The sequence below is a fragment of the Aegilops tauschii genome, chromosome 7 (genome assembly GCF_002575655.3).
Source record: "Aegilops tauschii subsp. strangulata cultivar AL8/78 chromosome 7, Aet v6.0, whole genome shotgun sequence".
NCBI classification, from domain to species: domain Eukaryota; kingdom Viridiplantae; phylum Streptophyta; class Magnoliopsida; order Poales; family Poaceae; genus Aegilops; species Aegilops tauschii.
The window spans coordinates 76,170,399-76,177,132 of NC_053041.3; positions in this window are offsets into that span (position 1 = coordinate 76,170,399).

The following is a 6,734-nucleotide window of genomic DNA, read 5'->3' on the forward strand; positions in this document are numbered from 1 at the left end:
CCTGGTCATGAGATATATGCTAACTTCCCCGACAAAATCATCCATCTTGAGTTTGTTCGAAGTAAGTTATCTTTTCAACTATCTGCATGTTGACTTACCCAGCAATGTTAAATGAATTGTGTAGTATTTAAGCAACCAATTGTTATTCCCTTTTTTTTTACTATATTCCTACCTAATAACTTCTAGTACCAATACACTTTTCTATTGCCCTGTTTTAACTAAATATTACCTGCACTCTAATTTCTATCAGAAAGCGCCGCTGACAAGGAGACTCCGTAGGTGGAGAACGGGCCTGCCAACAAGCGGAGGCGGGGCAAGCTAGAACCGCAAGCGACTCCAACAGGCATAGACTTCATCAGCAGCCTCCCCGATGATATGTTGACAGTCATCATCTCCCTCCTCCCAATCAAATGTGGGGCGCAGACAACCATCCTTTCCGGGTGGTGGCGCCCCCTATGGAACTTCACCCCTCTCGACCTCATCGACACCCACGAGCTCTGCCATGGCTATCACAAAAGCTTGGATGCATTCTCCAAGATCCTCGACAATCACCCTGGCCCAACCAGAGGCATTGGAATGGGCAAGTTCCGTTCCAACGGTAGGGACCGAGCCAAGCTTGATGACTGGTTCGGATCCCCGCCCTAGATCAGCTCAAAGAGCTCACTTTTGATGATGGGCATATGCGCTCGCTGCCAACGTCCGCGCTCCACCTTTCTCTATAGTTCCCTTCAATAAGTTATTTTCTTGCTCAAGTGTAACTTGGCTAAGAGAATCATTAGTGGAAACAAGAGTAGTGCTAGAAGCAACAACATTGGATTTAACATCATTATTGTTACTACTAGAAGAAGAATCTTTCTTATTCTTGTTGCTAGATTTTACTTGTGGCATGTAAGTAGACAAGAGTAAACGCTTGGCAATGTAAGAAGAACTTTTCTTGCGAAGATCATCATTGATTGCTTTTAAGAACCCATGCTCTTGCTCAAGGTTGAGCTTTTCAAAGCCACTAAAAAAATACACTTCCGTGATGATACGTGTTTGTCATAGTAGGTTGCGTTTTTTGTCATGCATGTACATCCATGACGATTTTATGACAGAATCAAGATAGTCATACCTGTGCTGTCGTAGAAGTGCTCCATGACATTACCAAAATTATCATCACGGAAGTTTCCACTTCCATGATGATAAATCGCGCGTCACAGAAGTGCTTTCGTTAAGGGTGACCGACACGTGGCATCCACCGTAACGGAACGCCGTTAAGCTATCGGGTCGGGTTTTGGATCCGATAACCCGTTAACAGCCCCGACCAATGGGGATTTTCCACGTGTAAAATCATCATTGGCTGGAGGAACCACGTGTCAGGTCCGCGTTGGCGCAGGTGTCATCCACTCATTAGACAGAAGGCGCCTATGATACGTCGACACGTGGCACGGCCCAACCGAGGCCCATTCTTGTGAAAAGGCCGACCCGTTTGACTTGGTCAAAAGGTGGCGGGCCGGCCCATGGAAAGCCTGTTAATGGCCTGTTCACATATAGCCCATTTACAGCCCGCTAACCCAAGGCCCGTTACGCCCTATCCGAATTAGGCCCAGTAGCGTCATCTGGGCCATCCAATATGCTTCCAGCCCGTTTTCACTTCTGGCCCATGTATGGCCCATGGCGTCTTTCGGCCCATATGAGGCCCTATGTAACTCTTGGCCTATTAACGGCCCGTGGTGAAACTGGCCTGTAATGAACAGTGTATCACTTTACACTCATTAACGGCCCGTGGTGAAACTGGCCCGTAATGAACAGTGTATCACTTTATACCCATTAACGGCCTGTTATTCCGTTGGGCCGTTTCCAGCCCATGTTATCTTTTGGCCTTCTCAGAGCCCATTTATTCTTGGGCTCATTTCCAGCATTCGTTTACTTACGGCCCGTTACTGTCATTTTCTGCTTGTGGGCCAAATTTAGCCCGTGCTTACAGTCGGCCCGTTTGTGGTCCGTTAATACGTTGGGCCGTTTTCATAGCGTCATCAAATACGGCCTATTAACGATGGCCCATTATGGCCGGCCCATGAACGGACGATTCCAACTCTAGCCCGTTTACGGTCATAATGCGGCCTGTTATTGGCCCATGTTTGGCCAATCGATCATACGGCCCGTATAAGGCCCATTGATGATACGGCCCATAGAAGGCCCATTGTTTCTACGGCCCGTAGCAGGCCCATTGTTTCTACGGCCCGTAGAAGGCCCACTGTTTCTACGGCCCGTAGAAGGCCCACTGTTTCTACGGCCCGTAGGAGGCCCAGTGTCACTACAATAAATATTAGCCCATGGGTATTATGGCCTAGTTTTAAAAAATAGGTTATTGCAGCCACTAGCAAACCACGGAAAAAGAAATGCACTGACTACAAGCAAACAAATAAACAAGACAACAAGGAAATAAATAAGCAAGCAACTTATGCTAGGCTATCAGGGCTATTACACATATTACATCCACTGGACATCAAAGTTCACCACCAGTTGCACAAGAAAGTACGCATCCGAATTCTGCAGGGACTTCCTCAGTCCTTCGGCTTCTTGCCGCAGCACAGCTGACTGATGCCTTTCAGCTTGTAGCTGAGACTGAAGAAGCCGAAGTGATTCAGACAGCGAGTTCGAAGAGCTTGTGCCAGCGGTACTGGCCAGTAACTCGAACACTACATCAACGCAGGACTGTGGGGTTTTCTCATTGTCTACAAGATCGTTTTTATCACCTTTCTTGGAGACCAATAGGGTTGTCTCACTATCTTGAACCTTATCTGCATTACTTTCTCTACCATTGCATAGTGGGGTGCTCTTCTCCAATATTCTGTTTGCATACTACAAGAGAAACAAGCAGACACATCACAGGTTTAGCTTGTAGTATACTTTGGTAAACCGGTTCAGTAGTAAGGTGGACAGGATAACAGCATGAAACAAACATATATCTATGTACTATGGTCACTGTATTGTCCATATCATTCTAGTTTATGTTCCCTAATCAAGATAGAGACACAGTTCAACTCATATATTTTTAAGACACAGCAGCATAGACAGAATATAAGTGTGAGAAACTACACAGCATTGGCAACACTTGTAATGTGCATCACAGGAGAACATAACTGTTTATACAACTTAAACTAGAATGATACTGCCATCACCCCCTCCAATTCAAATGGCTGATAAACATGAAGAAATTGAACGTACAGACATTGTATGATAGACAGATGTGGTAATTCACATATATGTTGTCTAACCAAACAGGACAACATGACATAATTTCACATATATGATGCCTAACTAAACAGGACAACATGACACAATTTCACATATATGATGCCTAACTAAACAGGATAGCATGACACAGTTTCAGATATATAACAAGATATAATGGCATAATTCAACATATGATGAGTACCTAAACAGGATGAAATGACAAAACTATATGATGTCTTTCTAAAATAGGTTGGGATGAAATAATTCACATACATGTTGTCTAAGTATACAGGATGGCATGATATAATTGACATAATTGATTCATATATTAAGCAGCTGGCACTCGCATGTATGATCTCTAAACTAAGCAGATAGAATTCAATATTGTGCATATGATGTCTAAACTAAGCAATGCAAGACACCATATGCATCATATGAGAAATATAAACATTGCAACTTAGAGCATACACCTCAGGTGGGATATAGGACTGGTCATCTGTCTCTGGATCCTCCTCTGAGGAGCTCCCTGTAACCATCGAGATATATGCTTCAACAGGTACCATTGCCTGCTCTGAACACCTTGTTTTCACTCCAGATTTTTCCATAACCGGCTCAAATGGCTGATACACATGAAGAGTAGTTCAATATACACAGATTGTCGACAAATGGAATATGTAATGAAAAAAAAGATGGCATGAGATAATTCACATATATGATGCCTGGCTCCATGGTGGTGCATAATTCACATATATGATAACTGGCTGAAAAACATGGCATTGCATAATTCACATATTTGATATAGAAAGCAAACATGAGGCATTCACACAAAGCATGTCTAATCTAAGCAGATGGCATGGCAATGCAAGCCACCATATGCATGATATGAGCAATATAACCCAGACAAGTTAGAGCATGCACCTCGGGGGGGGATACGACTGGTCATCTGTCTCTGAATCCTCCTCTGAGGAGCTATCTGTAACCAGCAAGAAATCTGCATTGACAGGTAGCACTGACTGCTCCGAAGACCTTGTTTTCACTCCAGATTTTCCAATGACCGACTCAAATGGCTGATGCACAGGAAGACTAGATGAATGTATAAACATTGTTGACAAATGGAATACATTATGGAAAAAAATATGGCACGATACAATTCACATATACGATGACTGGCTAAATAGGATGGCATTGCATGATTCACGTATATGATGCCTTGCTAAAGAAGATGGCATTGCATAATTCCCATATACTCCCTCCGTTCCTAAATATTTGTCTTTTTAGAGATTTCAAATGGACTACCACATACGGATGTATATAGACATATTTTAGAGTGTAGATTCACTCATTTTGTTCCGTATGTAGTCACTTGTTGAAATCTCTAAAAAGACAAATATTTAGGAATGGTGGGAGTATGATATAGAAACCAAATAGGTGGCATTCACACAAAGCAAATCTAAACTAAGCTGATGACATATAAGATGTATAATGTAAGCAATGCAAGGCGCCATATGCATGATATGACCAACATCAGCATGCCAGGTTAGAGCAAACACCTCAGGTGGTAAACAGGCGTGGTCAGCTCCTTTTGAATCTCCATCTGAACAGTTATCTTCCTCTGGAATACAATCTGGAAATGCAGGAGGGGGGCCCACTTCGCCCACCATGGAGCGACGTCTGCATGACATTATATTCCCACGCAGCGGTCTTCTCTTTTTCTCTACATGTTCAGTACGATTGTGTACAATATCTGACATGCATAATAAAAAAAATAGTTAGATTTTGTAAGGCCTAAGTGGTGCATGCAAAAAACATGACTGATGGTAGCAAACGAGTGGATGGATTCAAAACTAATGATAGCAGGTAGATTATAGCTTCAGTTTAAAAAGATAGACAATGGATCATCTATTGTTTGTTTCCCACCCAACATGAACCACATAGAAGACCCCAGATGAACCAGATAGTAGACAGATACTATTAGTTGCTGGCTCGATATGAGACCTGTGGGCAATTCAAAACTCAAGTTTGAACGATAAAGTAGCAGGTAATAATAACCGATGTATAACGTAAGCAAACACGAAAGACTGCGACCTCTCTTCCGGAACTGTGTAGTCCTCAGGTTCATCTGCTCAGTCGACGATGGTAATGCAGTTGGCGTGGCTGCCGGCAACGGGGAAGATGATCTGAGGCGGCGAAAGAAAGTCTGCAGGGGGATCTCTGCTGCAGTGAACGCTTCTGTCGATGGTGCACCTCAGGTGGGGTGGATGACGGCACGGCAGGAGTAGGACATAACACAAAGAGTTTTCTTTGACGCCTATCTGAAAATGAAGTAAATCTGTAAGGGCTCCTTAGAATTGGAGGATTCTATAAACGCAGGGACAGGAAAAACACATGAATAGGATAGGAATGCACGTGCAAAACAGAGTATTTGGAAACATAGGATTTCAGTCAACCTGGGTGTTTGGCTCACATGAATTGGAAGAACACAGGAATGGAGAAACGTGGTCAAATTAAAGTCAAACCACGTGAAAATGAAAAAAATAAGAATCTTATTATGCCAGTAATGCAATTAGTTCTGTTCTTGGTGCATATTAATTTGAAAAGGACGTCCAAGTGAATAAAATTCCTACGTTTTTTCTTCGAAAGAGATAACAAAGGAAAAAAATCCTCTAGTTTTGCTTTGCTCCACTCCTTCTAACAGATTTGCACGAATAGTAGTTCCATAGCAAAGGATCCCTGAGGGATCGACATGAATTCAGAGTAACAAACTGAAGCGACGAGTGTACAACCTCTTTGGCATAGCCTTGTGGACCTCAACATCATTGGGTTGGACGTGGAGGATGGTGATGAGGCTGGTGTGACTGTCGGAGGTGGGGAAGAAGATACGAGGCCTTTGGAAACGACGCCGAGGGTACTGCTCCGCTGTGATGGACGGTTCCGTCGTTGGAGCAGCTCCGCTAAGGTGTACGGCGACGAGGCTGAAGCTGGACAAGACGGACAACGTTAATCTGAAGTGGGACCCTAATATCATCTGCAATAGATGATCTAAAATACATCACCAAAAAGAGCTAGATGTAAAACGCATCAGCCGCGCCATGGCCGCTCCGACAGATGCTGTAAGTACTATTCACTCTGAACTTAACTGAAGAAAATGAACTTTACAGTCGAAACTGAATTTTACTGTCGAAACTGATTGAACTAGTAACAGAGCATTGCAGGAAGAAATGAGAATGAAATTCAAACATCTGAGCGTAATGACTCGGCCGAGCACATCGAGAAACTTAGATTTCAAATTCATGTAAATCCAAAACTCGCCTAGAAATCATGAAACTTGGCATGGTGTCATGTCTTGGCACTAACATGTTGTGGTAAAAAATTGGGCCGATTTGGAAGCTCGTGGTTCTAAGAGGGAATGTGCCACCTTTGAGTGTGAAACGATATACGCTGCCCCCCCCCTTGAGTTTCTTAACAAAGGCAACATAGAACTACATGAGTGCCCTGTTAAATTTTGGAATCATTCT